General features: G+C 39.3%; 1 pseudogene; it reads left to right on the top strand.

The window, feature by feature from the left end:
- The first annotated feature begins 2000 nt into the window (after positions 1 to 2000).
- On the top strand, positions 2001 to 2608 carry LOC132419001 (ferritin light chain pseudogene; annotated as a pseudogene).
- Positions 2609 to 21677: the final 19069 nt, after the last annotated feature.

Here is a 21677-nt window from a genome sequence, read left to right as displayed (position 1 = left end):
GCCCCCATTTTCTCAGCATGCTCAGCTGCTGTGTTCAAAGCCAGCCTAGGCAAGGACAGCTTCTCCCACTGAGCGCTTTCTCAGGATGAGCCTTTGAAACATGCTGGGACAGGCTGCATGACTCAAAGTTAGGGAACTGAGGTCTGGAGAAAACCATTTTCATGTTCAGTTGCCAAGGGCCATTGAAGAAGCCCCAGATGAAGGCACAGGTCAAATGTTTGTGGCCTAGCAGCACTGAGGAAGGCCTAAGCAAGGTGGTAGTAGGGGTGTTGGTGGGTGGTGAGTGTGTCCAGACTTAGAGCAGGACCATGGACAGAGATCAGCAGGCATCTTTAACCAGATCCCACAGTGAAATGCAGCTCTCCATCATGCGGCTGGGCATTCTGTGTTCTGCGGATAATGTATGGAACGTGTGATGTGGGTTTTGAGCTTCCTTGGGTTGGGCACCATCAGACTGCCCTGCACAGTGTGATCTCCCTCTCAGGCACGGACTCACAGGCCTTATTTAGTGTGGGAGGTATTAGTAGTGCCAAATGTACACTGTTGGAAACTGCAATGTAGTCTTGTGGTTTGAACAGTAGCCTTAGAGTAGAGACCCAGTCAGACTGAGCTCAACTAGCCTTAGAAACATCTGGTTCAAGGCTTCTTGGACATGGTTCCCTGTTCTCCTTTAAGGAAAGGACCTTAAAGGATTCCTCTTAATATAAAATCCGGTACTCCAGAGTGTACCTCATTCCCTGACCGCCACCAACCCAGGCAAAGGGAAGCAAGCTGAGCTGTGTTGTAGTAGAAAAGCACTGGACTTGAATCAAATGACCTCGGGTTCTGCCCCTTACTAGTGTAATCCTAGATGGCTTACAGAGTCTTCTCAAAGCCACAATCTCTTCATTTGTAAAAAGGGGCTAACAATTATAATCTCTACCTCACAGAGAGAAGTTCATGAGTTAAGGTGTATGAAAACACCTGACAAAAGGCTTGGCATATACAAGCATAAAATAAATATGTCTGCTTGTGCATGTATTCCAGAAGTTCCTGAAATCTCCCTTTCTGCAGGAAAGCTTTCCTAAGTCGTTGATGAAGTCATGAGTTTCCTTCTATCCACACTAGTATTTCCTGTTGTATCTTCCTTTTACTCTGTTCATAACTGCTGCTCCTACTGCTGATGTTGATAATGGTGGTGATGATGGTGATGGTGATAGTGTAATGTGGTGAATAGTGACTGTCTCAGATCATGGAACAAATAATACAGGTAAAAGGAGAGTGAGAAAAGATTACTTTAGGAAGAAAACAGAAGCTCTGGTTGATTTTGAGGCCTGGCCTTCCCTGAACTAACCTCTCCAGCTCCATCCATATAGGCAATCATGTCAAATCCCCAAGGACATTGCACTGGGGATTATGCAGCAAAATATGTGGTCCTAATTAGATCCTGCCCAGAATGGAGGATGTGTTTCAAAAGAGCAAGTGCAGAACAAGGCAAGAAAAGAGATGTTCCCATCCATGTAACACAAATGCTCCCTGAGCACCCTCTTTGGCTACATACAAACCAATCCATTGGCATCTAGGAAATGTGGAGTCAACACACACACACAGAGCAGTCAACGAGTGTCCTCAGCTTTGTTAAATAACAGGGTATTCTCTCTTGTTACTTCAAACCTTCAGAATCTTCAATGGCTTCCTAAAGTCTGAATAACAAAATGTCAAAATCTCTAGGCTAATAATCATGAAATAGTTCCAGTATCTTTCCAGCTCTACATAGCTGGCACTCCAACCACAGGACAAACTCCATTTAATATGTCCATGTCTTTCCTTATGCTGTTCCCTCAGCTTGGAATTCCCTTTGTGCTCTTCTGCACATCAAAATTCTTCTCTTCGGCAGTGCGCTCGGTGGTCCCCTTGATCTGTCTCTTGCTTCAACAGTGTTTGGATGGAACAGACCCAGGGATGCCCTTTGCTCCAGCCTCTGACCACCCTCCAACCCTTTTTCCAGTCTCGACCTTCGGAGTCAGCCACTCAGCTATCCTTGGTCACCGGGACCAGCCAACACCATTTTTTGAGCTTAACTCCTTATTACCGATCAACCATGAGCTCCCAGATTCATCAGAATTATTCCACCGAGGTGTAGGCCACCGACAACCACCTGGTCAACATGCGTCTGCAGGCCTCCTACACCTACCTCTCTCTGGGCTTCTATTTTGACCTCGACGATGTGGCTCTGGAGGGCGTGGGCCACTTTTCCCGCGAATTGACCAAAGAGAAGCGTGAGGGCACCGAGTGTCTCTTGAAAAGGCAAAACCAGCACAGCGGCCGTGCCGTCTTCCAGAACGTGCAGAAGCCATCTCAGGATGAGTGGGGTAAAACCCAGGATGCTATGGAAGCCGCCATTAACATGAAGAAGAGCCTGAACCAGGCCCTTTTGGATCTGCATGCCCTGAGTTCTGCCCGCGCAAACCCACATTTCTGCAACTTCCTGGAGAGCCACTTCCTAGATGAGGCGGTGAAACTCATTAAGATGATAGGTGACCACCTGACCAACTTCTGCAGGCTGGCTGGTCCCCAGGCTGGGCTGGGTGAGTATCTCTTCGAAAGGCTCACCGTCAAGTATGACTAGGAACCTCTGGAGCCCAGTGGCCTTTGAGGAGCCCCTTTGGTGTCAGGGCTTCTGCCTGAAGCCCGTCTCTGCAGCCACCAGGCAGTTTTTAACCACCCTGGAGCCCTCTCCCAAGCCTTGGACCAAATGGAAACAATAAAGCTTTTTGCAGCAGCTAAAGAAGAAAAAAATCCTTCTCTTCCTTTAAGGTCCTTGAAGTGTCATGTCCTTTCAAATGCCTTTCTTTAATCCCCCTGTATTACTTTTCTAGGACTCCTGCAACACTTTACCACAAACTTGGTGGTTTAATAGAAACTCATTATTTCACAGTGGAGGCCAGAAATCCAAAATCAAGGTGTCGGCAGGGCCATGCTCCCTCCAAAGCTCTAGAGGGGGATCTTCCCTTGCTTCTTCCAATTTCTGGTGCTCCTGGTGTTCCTTCACTTGTGGCAGCATAACCACAATCTCTGCCTCCATCTTCATATGACCTTCTTGCCTGTATCTCTGTATTGCTCATCTTCTTATATGGACACCTGTCACTGGATTTAGGTCCTATCTGGTCAATCCAGGATGGTCCCATCTTGAGATATGTCACTTAATTAAATCTACAAACACCCTTTATCCACATAAACATAAATTCACATCTGCAGGTATCAGGGGGTTAGGACTTGGGTGTATCATTTTGGGGGGGTGTCACCATTCAAGCCATTACATCCTCTAAGACCAAATTAATATCCCCTTCTTTTGACATTACACAGAATATTCTCCCATCTATATTAGAGATTTATGAATACAGTTCTGTCTCTCTTACCAGAGGGAAAATTCTTCAATGCTAGGGACTATGTTTTATTCATCTTTGTGTAATTCATTACTTATCCCAGTGACTGACATATAGTAAGTATTCAGTTGGTTATTGTTGACATTTTAAAATGGTTGATTTACTTTCTACTTCTGGCATAGAGGGAAGAAGCTGTGGAAGGCAGGCTCGGGGCAACAACGTGCTACCTAACTATCAGAGTTATGATTTAGAATAAGTGCCTGCCTCTGGGAAAGTATTAGCTCCCCTTTCACAAGGAGGCAGTTGTTACTCCTTGTAGTATTATAATCCAAACAACAAGGATTTCTTGAGAATTACCAATTCAACCTATACTTTCTCCCTTAGCATTTACTGATTTATTCAAGTATTTACTATTCAAGTAAATTATTATTCAAGTATCTATCTATCTACCCATCTATCTATCATTCATTCATTCAATTAATTGACCCCCTATGTGCCAAATGCTAGGCTAGGCCTGGTATGGAGATACATAAACCCACAAGATATAGATATTGCCCGTTATGAGCTTTGTGCCTATCCAGAAAGGAAACATATACATATGACAATTATGGGGTCAGATATAACCATCTGCAGGTAGGTGTGACTGAAGGACTACTGCCAAAGATAAGTTAAAGAGTCCATTACCTCAGTAGAACTTAGAAGCATGGACTCATCCAAGAAAGCCTACCATTTTTTCCAGAAACTTTCATCCTCTTTGGGCTTTCCGTGAAACAATATTAATTACCCAGGGCACATATATACTGCCCATTTCATGGATCAGAATAAAACATGCCTAATTACCAAATTCTATCTAACTACCAACCCTTTAAAAAACAAGAGTAACCCAATTCTTTATTCTACAACAAATCCCAGGAGGTTAAGGCAGACCACCAGGAAGTTTGTTTGCATGGTGTCCCCTGGACATACACCACCACCCCCACTCTGGGAGACACTGTGAATAGGACTTTGGAACTTACAATCCTGGGTCCCAGATGCTGCAATTAAGATGCTTGAATAAAGCAGTAGAGTTAAAGGCTGCCTGAAACTCCTGGAATGAAGTAGCAGAGAGTGGAGTAAGGAGGGGAAAGTGGAAGGATATATGTTTCCCTTTGGGGCCCAGGGGCAAAAAGCTAAGAAGGTAAGGATAGGATGGAGGTTGGGTACAGGGAAATAGTACTGCTCACATATCCCCCCACATAAACTAATAAAAAGTAGCCATGGGGGTGAGGGGATGGAGTGGGGAGTCCCAGCAACAAACTAACTGGAGGAGGGCTTGGAGTCAGGTGGCTGAACACTGTAATTGAAAACTAAACTCTTTTTTTAAACATCTTTATTGGAGTATAGTTGCTTTACAATGGTGTGTTAGTTTCTACTGTATAACAAAGTGAATCAGCTATACATATACATATATCCCCATATCTCCTCCCTCTTGCTTCTCCCTCCCACCCTCCCAATCCCACCCCTCTAGGTGGTCACAAAGCACCGAGCTGATCTCCCTGTGCTATGCAGCTGCTTCCCACTAGCTATCTATTTTACATTTGGTAGTGGATATGTGTCAATGCCACTCTCTCACTTCATCTCATCTACCCTTCCCCCTCCCTGTGTCCTCAAGTCCATTCTCTACATCTGCATCTTTATTCCTTTCCTGTCCCTAGGTTCATCAGAACCATTTTTTTAAACATCTTTATTGGAGTATAATTGCTTTTCAATGTTGTGTTAGTTTCTGCTGTATAACAAAGTGAATCATCTATACGTATACATATATCCCCATATCTCCTCCCTCTTGCATCTCCTTCCCACCCTCCCTATCCCATTGCAGCACTATTTACAATAGCCAGGACATGGAACCAACCTAAGTGTCCATCGACAGATGAATGGATAAAGAAGATGTGGCACATATATACATGGAATATTACTCAGCCATAAAAAGAAACAAAATTATTTGTAGTGAGGTGGATGGACCTAGAGTCTGTCATACAGAGTGAAGTAAGTCAGAAGGAGAAAACTAAACTCTTGAGCTTTCCTGTGGTGCTGCAGTTTTGGCCCATGAGATTTATAATAATACCAATGCACACTTGTATGGTGCTTTACAATTTATAAATTTATTTCACATCTACTATCACATAGCCTTTAAAGGTTGAAAAGAATGGCTAAATTCACACCTCCTCATGATGCCAGAATTCCATATTAACCATTTCATTTGCTTCTCATACAATCTTAGTGAAGAAAATGATCATTAGCATTATACTTACCATTTAACAGAAGAGCAACCGAGCCAAGAGGGGCAAGTGACTTGGCCCAGTCACATAGTTGGTAAGTGATGCAGTTGAACATTTACCAGAAATACTGAACTACTTGCTATTACCAGAAGCTGTGTGTTCTTTCATGCCTCTATGCCTTTGCAAGAGCACTTTGTTCTGCCTGGTATGGCCTTCCCTCCTTTGGTGATCTGCTGCTCACCTGTCAAGGCCTAGTTGAATGCCACCTCCTTACCAAAGGCCTCCCTGACTCTTCGTACCTTCCCTAAAAGAATGAGTGGCTATCTCCTCTGAGCTCTTACAGTACCTAATATAGTATAAATCTCTATTAAAGTGTATTACAAATATTTGGGCATGTGTCCACTCTCACACTGAACTGAGAATTCCTATCTCCTTGAAGGCAGGAACCTTGCTTCCTTCTCTTTGTCTCTCCATTCTTCAGACAGTGCTAGGCACTTACATTTGAAGAATAAAATGTCTAAATAAGTGAATGAGCTGAAGATTTTATGTATACTTTTATAACAGCCATGGCCCCATATCTCCAAAGAAGTTGGTTCCCTCTTGAGCCTAGCTCAGTCAGTCAACATGTTTATCAAAAACCAGATGAGGTTGGGCTAATCGCCAGGCTCCTCATTTAATATGAGGTCACCCTGACTGGGACCACTGTCTCTACAAGAGGTTCAGTTCCAGGATTGGTGTAACCCTGAAGATAACCCATCCCACAGAAAATGCCCTCATGTCTCCCTGCCTGAACTTAGGTGGCCATAGAGAGGGAGAGGAGGTTAGAATGGAAACAGGAAGAGAAAAAAAGGACAGTAGGGAAGGAAAGAGAAGGGAGACAAGGAGGGAAAGATGCTGGAGAGGAGAGAAAGAACTAGGAGGGAGGGGGATACCAGAAATAAGCAGATGTTGGATGTTGTAGGCATTAGCCTAATTGATACCATCCTCATGTAAAATAATATCAGTTGAGTTCTAGTCATGCACTCTGACTTTAACAATGAACACCTGTGCCCTTTACACTTTGCAAGGATAGTAGCAAGGTACAGTTGACATAGGCTCTGGTGTGAAGCAGATATGTATTCAAACCCTGAACTGTGTGACTTTGGGCAAAGAACAACTCTCTGAGGCTCATTTTCCTCATCTTTCAGATAAGGATAACATCTACCTTGTAGGGTTATCTACCTTACGAAGATTAGTGGGACTATACAAAAAGTGCTTGGTAAATAGACAGTCAGCAAATGACAGCTACTATTATTATGTGCTTTCAGGAAGCTGCATAGTGAAAAAACGCAGACTTTGGAGACAGACCAAGGTTTGGATTCTATTTCTGCCATTTACCAGCTAGATTTCATATCCTCCTTCTGAGACATTAACTCCGTCACCCTTTGAATTGCTACCTAGGCAGTGTAGTATAAGAGTTAGGAGCATGGTCTCTGGAGTTTTAATCCTGGTTTATTGTGTGACCTTGAGTAAATTACCTAACAACTCAGAGCCCTAGTTTCCCCATTTGTAAAGTGGGAGGAATAATAATAGTACCAATTTCCTAGGGTTGTTGTTAGGATTAAATGAGTTAATTTATGTCAAATGCTTAAAATTGTTTCTGGTAGATATTAAAATCTCAAAAATAGTACCTATTGTTATCCTAAAATACTTTCCACACTCACCATCTCATTTATTTCTCACAATATCCTGTGAAAGGTGTATTCCATCCTCATTTTACAGGTAAGAAAACTGAGGCTCAGGCTTGTTCAGACTCATATAGGTAGTAAATGACAAAGCCCAGACTAAAAGGTGTTTGCTCAGTAGCTTTAATGTCTCCGTCTTCTCCTCTACTTTAAACCCTAATACCTACACTATTTCTCAGTGCTTTGCTTTGAATGCCATGCAGTGTGTCAGGTGTGCCAGGAACTCATTCTGGAAATGTGATATAGACTCATTCTCTACAGACATGCTGATAGGCTTTGACTTGACTACTTGTTAGAGAAGACATGACTTCTAAACATTCAGCTACATATCACCTTCTATGAAAGCTAGATCCACCGCTTCCCTGCTTTGCAGAAGTCATTGAATATTGCCTTCCTCCGGAAATCAGAATTCTCTTCCTTTGCACATTTGGTCATCCTGCCAACATGCTTTCACTTTTGTCTGACCTAATCAGCAAGAATTTAAAGCTCTAAAATATTATTTTCCACAAACACGCTTGTAACTCAGCAAAGTTGGCTAAAAACACATTTCTGTAAAGAAAATTCTAATTCCCTCTTGACTTCCATTATAAAGTTGAAGGCGTGTTCCCATAGAAACGGTCCCCACAAAACACTGAATCAAAGCTTTTGGTGAAGAAGGGTCAACTATGCTGTGTTGGCAAGGACTGGGCAAGACTGGGCAGTGTGTGAAATGATGTACATGAAAACAAAGTGCTATATAAATAGAAGATAGTACTAGTAATGAGAGCAGTACAAGCATCCACTCTTGGCCTCACAGCCATTCTTACCTACTTTCAGCTTCTGGAAAGTAGTAGGGGCATCCCTACCTTAGATCTTTGCAAGCTGCACTCTACCCCCCTTCCCAATACCTATCATGAGTACTCCCTATCATGCTTTGTTGTTTTTTGAACTCCATAGCACTTACCATCTAACATACCAATTGTTTTACATTTTTATGTTGTTTATTTTTGGCCCCTCTCTCTTTAGAATGTAAGCAACATAACATGGGTTTTCTTTGTTTTTTCACTATTGTATCCCAGCACCTGGAACATCTTGCCTGATACATAGTAGGTGTTCAATAACTATTTTGTGTGCGTGATGGTTACCTTTACTTATTTATTTTTTATTGACATATAGTTGATTTACAATGTTGTGTTAGTTTCTGCTGTACAACAAAGTGATTCAGTTATACATATGTATACATTCTGTTTTATATTCTCTTCCATTATGGTTTATCACATAATATTGAATATAGTTCCCTGTACTATAGAGTAGGACCTTGTTGTTTATCCACTCTCTATATAATAGTTTGCATCTTCTAACCCCAAACTCCCAATCTATCCCTCTCCCACCCTGTCCCCGTTGGCAACCACAAGTCTGTTCTCTATGTCTGTGAGTCTGTGATAACTATTTGTTGAACAAAGGAAGGGATGAATGAATGAACGAATGATGAGTATTGCTCCCTCTGTCTGAAAATCTCATCTCTCTGCCTCAACCCCCTTCACCTGATTAACTCTTCCACAGCCTCTAGAATGCAGCAGAAGTATCACTTCCTCAAGAAAGATTTCCTGCTGCCTTAATGTTGGTTGGACCTCCTATCAAATCTTGTTACCACAGCCTATACTTTTCCTACAGAGCACAATTGCACAATTAAATAACAAATTATATAATATCTTATTTGTTGTCTGTCCCCCTCAAGACAGAATCTCCATGAGGGCAAGGATTGCACTGTGTTCACCTCTGTATCCTCAGTGTCTAGAATAGGGCCTGACACATAAGAGGTGCTTAGTAAATAAGGTATGAATGAATGAAAATTGTGTCAGTTATGGGATAGAGCAGGGGGTCTCAGCTTAAGCACATACTGTTTAGCATAGGATTCAGACATATCTAGAGGAGTGGTGGGGTAGTCTCTTTAGTGATCTATTTAGATGAGGGATTGAGACTTCTGGGAAAGAATTCATCCTATGGAAAAAAGAATGGAGGCTGACAGGGTTGGATGGATAGCGTGAGAAAGAAAGGTAAAACTGAATACAGCACCAGTTGCAGTGTCTACCACTTAGTTTGTTCTTTGGCCCGGGTCTTGGGACACTCCAGCCTGAGTTTTAAAAAGTGTGTGACAGGAGGAAGAACAGTGACAGCACTTTTGCCAAAAATAGGGCAGATTTAAAAAACACGAGGTAGCCCTGCTTTGGGAGCTTTCTTATTAAATGAAGCTTAAAAATGGAGGCATATCCTGGCTAAAAGAAGACCCATGGCGCAGAAAATAAGGTCCTTAACATCAGCTCCCGGTGGTAGCACCATCTTTGGCAGACATTGACAGTGGTGGCAGTGATGGCAGCAGTGGCTGCAGAAGCTCTGGAATACAAGAGACCTGCAGTTAAGTGCCACAGGGAAGAAGAAAATGGTGGAAGACAAGTTTCAGCTGAGAGGACTGTGATTGTAAGCACATTTCCTGGCAACACTTAAACGTAATTAGGTTACAATATTCTAACCCCTGTCCAGTAATTTACTTTGTAGAATTTATTTTGCCAACTCTGGGATATTCTCTCTCCTTTGATAATCAGCAGGGACCACCTAGCCTCGGCTGCCCCAGTCATGCCAGCAATTTTCAGCAACATTCACATCTCTCTCTCCCCATGCTTTCAACTTGTTATGTTTTTTTATTAAAAATAACAGCTTTATAGAGATATAATTCACATACCAAACAATTTACTATTTTAAAATGTACAATTCAGTGGTTTTAGTATATTCATAGAGTTGTACAATTAGTTTTAGAACATGACTGTTGCCCCCCAAAGAAACAAGAAATTCTGTACCCATTAGCAGTAATTTTCCATTTCCCCCAATCTCCCCCTGAGCCTAGGCAATCACTCATCTATTTTCTGTCTCTATAGATTTACCTATTCTATAGGGACCTGTAGAGCAATTTGGGGAGTATTTCCATCTTAGCAATATTAAATTTCTCAGTCCATGAACACGGGATGTCTTTTCAATTATGTATGTTTAATTTATTAAAACAATATTTTGTAGTTTTAGAATATAAGTTTTGTACTTTTTTGTTAAGTTTATTCCTAAGTATTTTATTATTTTTGATGCTTTTATGAATGGAATTGTTTTCCTAATTTCATTTTTGGATTGTTCATTGCTACTGTATGGAAATACTAATGATTTCTGTGCATTGATTCTATATCCCAGTGGTCCCCAACCTTTTTGGCACCAGGGACCAGTTTCGTGGAAGACAGTTTTTCCACAGATGGGGGTGGGGGAAGGGGATTGTTCAGGTGGCAATGCAAGTGATGGGGAGCAATGGGGAGTGGCAGATGAAGCTTCACTTGCTCACCCACTGCTCACCTCCTGCTGTGCCGCCCGGTTCCTAATAGGCCGACGACTGGTCCATGGCCTGGGGGTTGGAGACCCCTGCTATATCCTATAACTTTGCTTAATTTATTAGCTCTAATAGTTCTCTGTGACCTTTTGAAGTTTTCTGAGGTATAAGATCATGTCATTTATGAATAGGAATAATGTTACTTCTTCTTTTGCAATTTGGATGCTTTTTATTTCTTTTGCTTGTCTAATTGCTCTGGCTAGAACTTCCATTACAATGTTGAATAGAAATGGTGAGAGGGGACAACCTTTTCTTGTTCCTGATCTTAGGGGAAAAGCTTTCAGTCTTTCATCATTGAGTATGATGTTAGCTGTGGGTTTTTCATATATGGCTTTTATCATGTTGAAGAAGTTCCCTCCTATTTTTAGTTTATTGAGTTTTTTTTTTTAATGAAAGGGTATTAGATTTTGTCAAATGCTTTTTCTGCATCTAATGAGATGAAATTTTAAAATGCAAGAAAAGAAAAAAGAAATATGAGATAATAAACATTATTTTTTTAAAAAAGAAAGGAAAAGAATAGACACTAGCTGGTATAAGAGCAAGCACAACAACCTAAGTCCCTGTTTCAGAAGGCACATTCTTAGAGGCCTTTGGTTTGAGGGCTTCCGTTACTCACACAGAAAGAAAAAATAAAGTACACATGTGAGGAAAAATATAATCAGTGTGGTAAAAATTAACTGCCTTAATGACCTTTGTATTTTAGCCATTGTAAGCAGAACTCTGTTCTCCCAAAATGGAGGCAAAATCTATATGACACAAACATTTCTAAGTCCAAACCAACAGCCCACTTCTTGTGGTAAAATTGTAAAGCAATAGCTGATGAAGCTGACGTCTCTCTCTGTGAGAATTTTATCTTGGCATGACCTTAAGTTAGAAGGACAATCGTCTCTTCTTTTCAAAGCTTACCCACTTTCTCCCTAAATCTCAGTTAAACTTAGGAGAACAGGGAGATGACTTCAAAGTTTGAGGAAATCCCAGAAAAGCCTCTACATATTTCTTAATAGGCCCTGAGCATTTGGAGGGCTGAGCTTACATCTTACTCATCCTGTTATCCCCAGCATCTAGCTCAGGGCCTGGCCTGGAAAGTAGGCACTTAACCAATAGGCACTGGGTAACCAATGTATTTGTATTCTGAGACTCATGTGGAATAGAAATTATATTTTCTAATTACATAGAGTAAAACATTTTAGAAAAGTTTTCTCAGCTGATCAATAGGTCTCAAAAGTTTACAAATACCTTCATACTAGAGCATGTGGCTCTATCTCTCTCTGAGAGAATTTTCAATAGTTGGTCCTGGCCAGAACTGAAAGACAGAATCTGACACAAATGTCTAGCAAGCATCCTGCGATAACACTATCTGGGATATATTTCTGAACTACATAAATATGCCAACATGCCCTCTCTACCTAGCTATCTTACAGGTACTTCAAAATGAACTTATTACCTTCCCTACTATTCCACCGTGTCCCCTAGAAATCTCAGAGTCATCTTTGTCTTCCTCTTCTCCCTCATCCAAATATATTCTACCTCAGAAATCTCTGTTGAATATGCCCCCCTTCCTTTTGCTCCTACTGCCACTGCTCTAGGTCAACTCTTCATTCTGGGCTATTATAGAAACCTCATCAGTTTTGCTACTTTGCTCTGTTGACCTTACTTAATTTTCCATATCACAACTGGCATGATCTTTTTAAAAAATATAAAACTCATCCTATCATTCCCTTGTTTAAAAACCATTAATGGCATTTCAATGCTGACAGGAAAAGCATCCTTACATCTTTAGCATACAAGGCTTTTCACAACCTATATCTTATCTATCCTTTCAGCCTTATCTCCTACCACTTAATTCCCACATGTGTACCCTCCAGTCATACAAACCTTCTTAAAGTTTTCCTAACATGTCATGCTTATTCATACCCCATGCTTTTGCATATCTTATTCCATCTCCTTCCCATACTCTCTGCATGGTGAACTCCTATTTATCTATCAGTCCAATTCACAAGTCAGTTCTTTTGTGAAGACTTTCCTGACTTCCCAAGGCAGAGGTAGCTAGTTTGCTCTCTATGCTGTGTACAATGCTCTGTTATAAGCACATTGCATTATAATTGCTTTTTTTTTTTTTTTTGCGGTACGCAGGCCTCTCACTGTTGTGGCCTCTCCCGTTGCGGAGCACAGGCTCTGGACGCGCAGTCTCAGCAGCCATGGCTCATGGGCCCAGCTGCTTCGCGGCATGTGGGATCTTCCCGGACCGGGGCACGAACCCGTGTCCCCTGCATCGGCAGGCGGACTCTCAACCACTGTGCCACCAGGGAAGCCCTATAACTGCTTTTTTAACATCTCTGACTCCCCCACTAAATTCAATGGTAGGAACTGGGTCTAGGTTGGAATCAAGTTTACATCCCCAGCCTCTAGCACAGCACTTGGTACAAAGCAGGGACTCAGAAAAGATTTGTCAACGATCAATCCTTCAACAATATAGTCTTATTATTGAGACTTTCAGCAAAGTTACACTGGCAAATGGATAGAAACCTTATAAATACCTGGATTCAGATGCTCACAGTGATAGATCTAGGTTTTTAATACCAGAAAGCTTATTATACAGATAAAAAGGGATTATTTTCTCCCATTAGACAAATTCATTTTTAAGAAGAATTTTGAAAAATATTTTAAAAGAATACTAGTATTTCATGTGTACAAAAAAATAGGATGTTGAAGATGAAAACTGTGTTCTTTATACAAAATACTTTCAGTTTTTTGGATGGAAAAGGCCTTGATTTTTGTTTAAAATTATGGTTAATTACACGTGCGCACACACACACACACACATCACTAAGTAAACAATTTGAGAGTTTATATTCACGTCTTGTTAAAATAATTATATGTGTTTTAGCAAAGGAAAAAAACCAAAATAAGTTGGTTGTTGTTGTTAAAATAAAACACCTTAATTTTCTTTTTTAATACAGCCTGGCAAAAAATAACTCACCAATATTCGTGATTAACCTGTTGAATAGTAAATGACTTGTCTCCTAGTTACCTTACAAGTATCTACTTCAATTGGCCTTGGCAAATTAAAAAATTCATTATTTAGTTTCCTTATGTAGATGCAAAATCAATCTGAAAAGAGTAAAAAAAATGAGTCGTTGCTTTAAAGTGTATTAGTGTGTACCTTTTAAAGTGAAGCCTACATCTACTGCTGAGTTGAAGAACCTGCATTAAGGCTATAGCAAGCAACAAGAAAGCACTTTTCCAAGAAAAATGTCAGGGATGTTGTAGTTAATAATCTGATTCATGAGTCAGACAGAGGGCTGGTTTGAGTGACCTCTAATTTCCCTTCCAATGCCAGTATTTTATGGTTCTATGAAATCAAGTCTTACTAACCTGTGATTTAAATATATTTACTTTAAATAAAATCTGCCTTATTACAAAGCACATTTGTTAATCAAATCACATATTCAATGTCTTTCATTACAAAACCAGAGATGGGCTTCTATAATAGGAAAAATTGGGACCAAATGATAATTTTAAAAGCACACACTCAAGAATGCAGTAAGTCTTTTAAAATGACAGTTAAGTTGGGGGGGGAGGTCATTTTCTGATAAAGTGTTAGTAACAATTCTGAGTACAAATCAAAAAGTATAAATAGTGCTTTACATTAGAAAAATGAACATAAGATCAGAAACTAACTACCTCTAGTAAATATCCTTTTAAAATAACAAACTACTGGTCTATTTTTATTTAATTTTTTGAACTGCTTATAATTTAAAGTTACAATCTTTTTTGATACAATCAGGATACATTTATCTTTAAAGATCATTGTTTATCTCATGATTTCTTTTAGGGTCAATTTTCCCACATGATGGCTTTCCTCCAGATGTAGAAAACCTAGAGCAAGGCTTTGAGAGGAATATAACATAGTCAAGATCACTGGCTCTAGTATCAGTCTTGGGGATTCAGATCCCTTGTGATCTTATGTTATCTCCTTAAACTAACTGAAGTAAAGTTTCACCAGATATAAAATGGGTTTTAATAAGTATTAGGTGAGATAACTTTCTTCCAATAATAACTGATCAATAATGGTTGTTATTATTAGGGTGCAGCCCACAAATGATCATTGGCATCTAGAGCTGCTAGAGCTGCCCCACTATGTAGGGCTTTCTTAATTAAAAACATCTTCATTGTTTTGTTTTATTTCTTGCCGTTCCATAAAACTTTGTTTTATTGTTCTTACATAAAGAGAGAAACAAAAAGGGCAGGAACTTTTAAAGATCACAAATGTGAGCCTGTGAGGGTTGCTAGAGATTTTAGCTCTTCACTTTGATTTACAAACTTAATTTCACTTAATGATTTCTCGCTATGGGAGGGAACAACATGGCCTTTCATTTCACTTCACAAAATAGGAAACAAGATGAGAATCATTGGCTTAAGTTGTAGCCAATAAAAGAGCTGATAGATTCGCTGAACAAGTAGTTATTATCTAGTGTCTCTAATGTGCAAAGTTCAAGACAAATTCCTACTATAGAGGACCCAGATGAGGAAGATGCTGAGGAAGATGCCCTCTTTGCTCTTGAGGAGCTTACAGTTCAGTGGGTACAGTAAGAAAAAAATAACTTTGTTTTAAATTGAAGTACAGTTGATTTACAATGTTGTGTTAATTTCTCCTGTACAGCAAGGTGACTCAGTTATATATATATATATATATATATATATATATATATATATATATATGTATATATATATATATTCTTTTTTATATTCTTTTCCATTATGGTTTATCCCAGGATGTTGAATATAGTTCCCTGTGCTATACAGTAGGACCTTGTTGTCCATCCATTCTATATGTAATAGTTTGCATCTACTAACTCCAAACTCCCAATCCATCCCTCCCCTCCACCCTTAGCAACCACAAGTCTGTTCTCTATGTCTGTGAGTCTGTTTCTGCTTCATAGATAGGTTCATTTGTGTCATATTTTAGATTCCACATATAAGTGATATCATATGGTATTTGTTTTTCTCTTTCTGACTTACTTCACTTAATATGATAATCTCTGGCTGCATCCATGTTGCTGCAAATGGCATTATTTCGTTCTTTCTTATGGCTGAGTAGTATTCCATTGTTTATATATGTACTATATGTTCTTTATCCATTCATCTGATGATGGACATTTAGGTTTCCATGTCTTGGCTACTGTGAATAGTACTGCAATGAACATAGGGGCGTATGTATCTTTTGAATTATAGGTTTGTTCAGGTATATGCCCAGGAGTGGGATTGCTGGATCATATGGTAATTCTACTTTTAGTTTTCTGAGGAACCTCCATATTGTTCTCCATAGTGGCTGCACCAACTTAATGCCCACCAACAGTGTAGGAGGGTTCCCTTTTCTCCACACCTTCTCCAGAATTGATTATTTGTAGACTTTTTAATGATGGCCATTCTGACTGGTGTGAGGTGATACCTCATTGTACTTTTGATTTACATTTCTCTAATAATTAGTGATGTTGAACATCTTTTCATGTGCCTATTGGCCATCTGTATGTCTTCTTTGTAAAAATGTTTATTTAGGTCTTCTGGCCATTTTTCGATTAGTTTTTTTTTCATTGTTGAGTTGTATGAGCTGTTTGTATATTTTGGAAAATAAGCCCTCGTTGGTCACATTATTTGCAAATATTTTTTCTCGTTCCATAGGTTGCCCTTTCATTATGTTTATGGTTTCTTTTGCTTTGCAAACGCTTGTAAGTTTGATTAGGCCCCATTTGTTTATTTTTGTTTTTATTTCTATTCCCTTTGGAGACTGGCCTAAGAAAACATTGGTACGATTTATGTCAGAGAATGTTTGGCTATGTTCTCTTCTAGGAGTTTTATGGTGACTTGTCTTATATTTAAGTCTTTAAGCCATTTTGAGTTTATTTTTGTGCATCGTGTAAGGGTGTGTTCTAACTTCATTGATTTACATGTAGCTGTTCAACTTTCCCAGCATCACTTGCTGAAGAGACTTTTTCCCATTTTATATTCTTGCTTCCTTTGTCGAAGATTAATTGACCGTAGGTGCGTGGGTTTATTTCTGGGCTCTCTATTCTGTTCCATTGATCCGTATGTCTGTTTCTGTGCCAATACTACACTGTTTTGACTACTGTAACTTTGTAGTATTGTCTGAAGTCTCAGAGGGTTATGCCTTCTGCTTTGTTTTTTGCCCCTCAGGATTGCTGTTGCAATTTTCAGTCTTTTATAGTTCCATATGAATTTTAGGATTATTTTTTCTAGTTCTCTGAAAAATGTTATGGGTAATTTGATAGGGATCAATTTAAATCTGTATATTGCTTTGGGTAATATGGCTATTTTAATAATATTAATTCTTCCAATCCAAGAGCATGGGATATCTTTCTATTTCTTTGAATCATCTTTAATTTCCTTTATTAATGTTTTATAGTTCTCAGCATATAAGTCTTTCACCTCCTTGGTCAGGTTTATTCCTAACTATTTTAGGTTATGGTGCAATTTTAAAAGGTATTGCTTTTTTTACATTCCCTTTCTGATATTTCATTATTAGTGTAAAGAAACGCAACCGATTTCTGTATGTTAATCTTGTATCCTTCTACCTTGCTGAATTCAGTTATCAGTTCTAATAGTTTTTGTGTGGAATCTTTAGGGTTTTCTATATATAGTATCATGTCATATGCATATAATGACAATTTTACCTCTTCCCTTCCAAATTGTATACCTTTTATTTCTTTTTCCTGTCTGATTGCTGTGGCTAGGAATTCCAAGACTAAGTTAAAGAGAAATGGTGAGAATGGGCATCCTTGTCTTGTTCCAGATTTTAGTGGGAAGTCTTTCAGCTTTTCACCGTTGCGTATTATTTTGGCTGTGGGTTTGTCATAAATAGCTTTTATTATGTTGAGATATGTTCCCTTTATACCCACTTTAGTAAGAGTTTTTATCATGAATGGATGTTGAATTTTGTCAAATGCTTTTTCTGCATCTACTGAGATAATCATGTGTTTTTTGTGTTTTCTTTTGTTGATGTGGTGTATCACATTGATTGATTTGTGTATGTTGAACCATCCTTGTGAACTTGGGATGAATCCCACTTGGTCATGGAGTATGATCTTTTTTATGTGTTGTTTGATTTGGTTTGCTAATATGTTGTTGAGAATTTTTGCATCTATATTCATTAAAAATATTGGCCTGTAATTAGAAAACATAATTTTAAAGCAAGGCCCAATGTGCTGAGTGCAAATAGATTAGCACAAAGTGTGGTCAATTTCTACTAATACCTTGAAACATTATCTCTTGACATAGCAGTATTTTTTTTAACATCTTTATTGGAGTATAACCGCTTTACTATGGTGTGTTAGTTTCTGCTTTATAACAAAGTGAATCAGTTATACATATACATATATCCCCATATCTCTTCCCTCTTGAATCTCCCTCCCTCCCACCCTCCCTATCCCACCCCTCTAGGTGGTCACAAAGCACCGAGTCGATCTCCCTGTGCTATGCGGCTGCTTCCCACTAGCTATCTATTTTACATTTGGTAGTGTATATATGTCCATGCCACTCTCTCACTTTGTCCCATCTTACCCTTCCCCCTCCCCGTATCCTCAAGTCCATTCTCTAGTAGCTCTGCGTCTTTATTCCTGTCTTGCCCCTAGGTTATTTATGACCATTTTTTTGTTGTTTTTTAGATTCCATATATATGTGTTAGCATACGGTATTTGTTTTTCTCTTTCTGTCTTACTTCACTCTGTGTGACAGACTCTAGGTCCATCTACCTCACTACAAATAACTCAGTTTCATTTCTTTTTATGGCTGAGTAATATTCCATTGTATATATGTGCCACATCTTCTTTATCAATTCATCTGTTGCTGGACACTTAGGTTGCTTCCATGTCCTGGCTATTGTAAATAGAGCTGCAATGAACATTTTGGTACATGACTCTTCTTGAATTATAGTTTTCTCAGGGTATATGCCCAGTAGTGGGATTGCTGGCTTGTATGGTATCTCTATTTTTAGTTTTTGAAGGAACCTCCATACTGTTCTCCATAGCAGTATTCTTTACTCATTTAAAACATTAATCCATGTTTCTTAACTGAAGATCCAGAATCTGCTTCCATCTACTTGTTCTCAACAAAAACAGAGCTTAGTTCCACCTTCAGTTTCCCAAGCAAGTGGGGAAGAGGAGAAAGTTCTCACATAAGCAAGAGATCTCACTTTTTTGTAATGGTTCCAACTGCTTTGTCACAAAGTTATGTTGTTAATACTGTTATTGGTATTTCTACAGGGAGCCAAATGGGGTGCCATTTCTCTGGTAGGCTCAGTCTGCCTCTTTGAATTAAATTGAGCAAGTTAACAGGTTTCTAGATTGCTCATTGATGTAGCAGACGTGGTGATCTGTGGTGGTAACAGTATTAGAAACCTGAGTTTGAGTACTGGTTCTACCACTAACCAGCTGTATGACTTGGAAGAGTCATTTCCCTCTCTGTGCCTTAATTTCCTCATCTGTAAAAATGTTAGTAATAATAATCTCACAGAGTTGGTGTGAGGCTGAAATGAGAAAGTGCTTCATAATCCACACAATTGTGTGCATGTGGGTTGGGGAGTCGTTTTGATTTTGAGAGAAAGCTGGTCTTCTCCAGCCCAGAGCATCTAACAATTATTGGGACTGCTCATCCAAACTGATTTTTTTTTTTTATCACAGTTGGGTGTGATTATCCTAAAGAAAGCTTGCAGCTTCTCAGTTAAACACTTGCAGTTTACTCATCTGGATGAAATATTTTAGGGCTTGGTGATCACTTTTTCTAATCTTTCTCTTTATAAAAAGCCAAAATTCCCACCATCTCAGAGGTGGGGCTTTTGGATAGCATAGTACAAGAGGGAGCAAGAAGATGAAGATTATAAGTAGTGTTGAAGATGTGAAGGGGCTTTAGAAATTAAATAGTCCAACTTCCTCATTTTACAGTTGAGGAAACAGAGCCTGATGATGGAACTGTTACATGATAATAATAATAACTAGCATTTACAGACTGCTTACTATGTGCCAGGCACTGTCCTAAGTGCTTTACATGCATTATCTCAATCTTTACAATAATCCTCTGAAGTAGGAATTGTTATTATATCCATTTTACAGATGGGGAAATTGAAGCACAAAGAGGTTAATATGCCCAAGATCACCTGATTAGAAAATAACAGAACCCTAATAATGCAAGAAATCTTTGGCATATTTTCCCTTCAAAAAACCATACTACCTACTGAAAACAATTTAAACTTTTAAATATGGAATTCAAGACCTTCTATGATTTGGCTGCAGCCTATCTATCCAGCCTTGTTTCCTATGATTCATCTTCATGTATCTTGCACTCCTGCAAACAGTTTGCTGAATATGTCACATGCTTTCCTAACTTGTTGCTATGGCTGTTAACTTCTAGTCCCTCCTTTGACATCTCTACACGTCTAAATGTTACCCATCCTTCAATACCCCATTCAAATGTCATTCAGGTCACTTAGAAATGACCTCAGCCTCCTCTATGCTTCTGAAGCTCTTCACACTGGCCTTCTGCCTAGGAAGGGCTTGTATTCTGGTTTAACCAGGGAGAAGGGATGACAAGAGAACCTCTACTTTTTTCAGTTTCCTAGAGTCCTGTCTGCCTTTCAAGCTTGTCATAAGGATGTAATGAAGCAATGGATATGAATGGGGCTTTTGAACCATTAAGTACTGTAAAGGTCATAATTGTATTTTGGATATCCGTTTATTGTCCAGGTTTGGGAAAGCAGAGCCCTTCTACTGTGTACCTGTTTTTAGGAGGGCAAATTTTCATTCCTGATCCATATTAAAGAAAATTGAAAATGTCAAAATTGAATAAGCAGAAGGACAAGGAATAGAAAGTAACATGGACAAATAAAAATATTGACTTTTATTAGGTGATGAGAATGTGGACAATTGTGGTCTCAGATTTCTGTTGCTTATACAATAGAAGAACATAAAAATGAGAAAAGTAAAGATAGTTGCTTGGAATTAATTGTGTATGTTCATAGCTTTTGTTTGATTTGCAAAATCTATATTCATTTAAAAGCCCTAAGAGAGGGAGAGGGCTTATGCTATTTGCTGATAGGGTGATGGGGCCACAGTGCAATAAAATAAAGCGTGGCTACAGACCAAGGTTTTATTTATGTCTATGTGTGCACGTATAAAACCCACCTCTATGTTAAAGGATGACACTCAAAAGCCTTCAGAGAGACAGTGACATCTGCTATGGGGGAGTCACACTTCGACAACTTGATTGACCATTTTTGGCACATGCTGGTCTAAATTGGATTGTCTATTGGCTAACAATCTTTTTTGAATTAGGTCCAACTCTCAGCAGGCACACATTTCCATCTGGTTAAGTTTAGAACTCAAGCTGTTTTTTTTGTTGTTGTTGTTTTTTTAAAAAACTACCTTAAACCAATACTAGCCTAGGCAAAGTGTTCTTATATATTATATCACCCTTGTCTTCCTTTAAAATGCATTTTCTTTTCCCTTTGCTTTAAACCAGGGGTGCATGGCGTAGTTTGGGGGGCTCTTCAAGCCTGGATTTTAAAGAAGAGAAAGGATATATATTTTTTAAAGACACAAAGGGAGATAGGGAGGAAGAAAATATAGACGTCTGCAAAAACTGGTGTGCTTGGATGGTAAAACAGGAAGCTAACGTGTCAGGTGCCTGCATTCTCTCAGTGGAGGGGGTAGCCCTAATGAACAGCTGCTTAGTGCATACAAAGCCTTCTGCTACATGGTTCTCTCAATGTTTCTATGCCAAACACTAGCTTTTGAGATAGTGCATCATATTATCAAGTCACATAGAGATACAAGAGAGATGACAATAAGCAAAGCCATGTGGTGTATAACATGTACCAGCAGGACAGTAAGTCAGAGGCCTGAGGGCTTTGCTTGCA

The sequence above is a fragment of the Delphinus delphis genome, chromosome X, assembly GCF_949987515.2.
Source record: "Delphinus delphis chromosome X, mDelDel1.2, whole genome shotgun sequence".
Taxonomy (NCBI): Eukaryota; Metazoa; Chordata; class Mammalia; order Artiodactyla; family Delphinidae; genus Delphinus; species Delphinus delphis.
The sequence above is the reverse complement of the archived record's forward strand: the minus strand, read 5'-3'. Positions and strand labels throughout refer to the sequence as shown.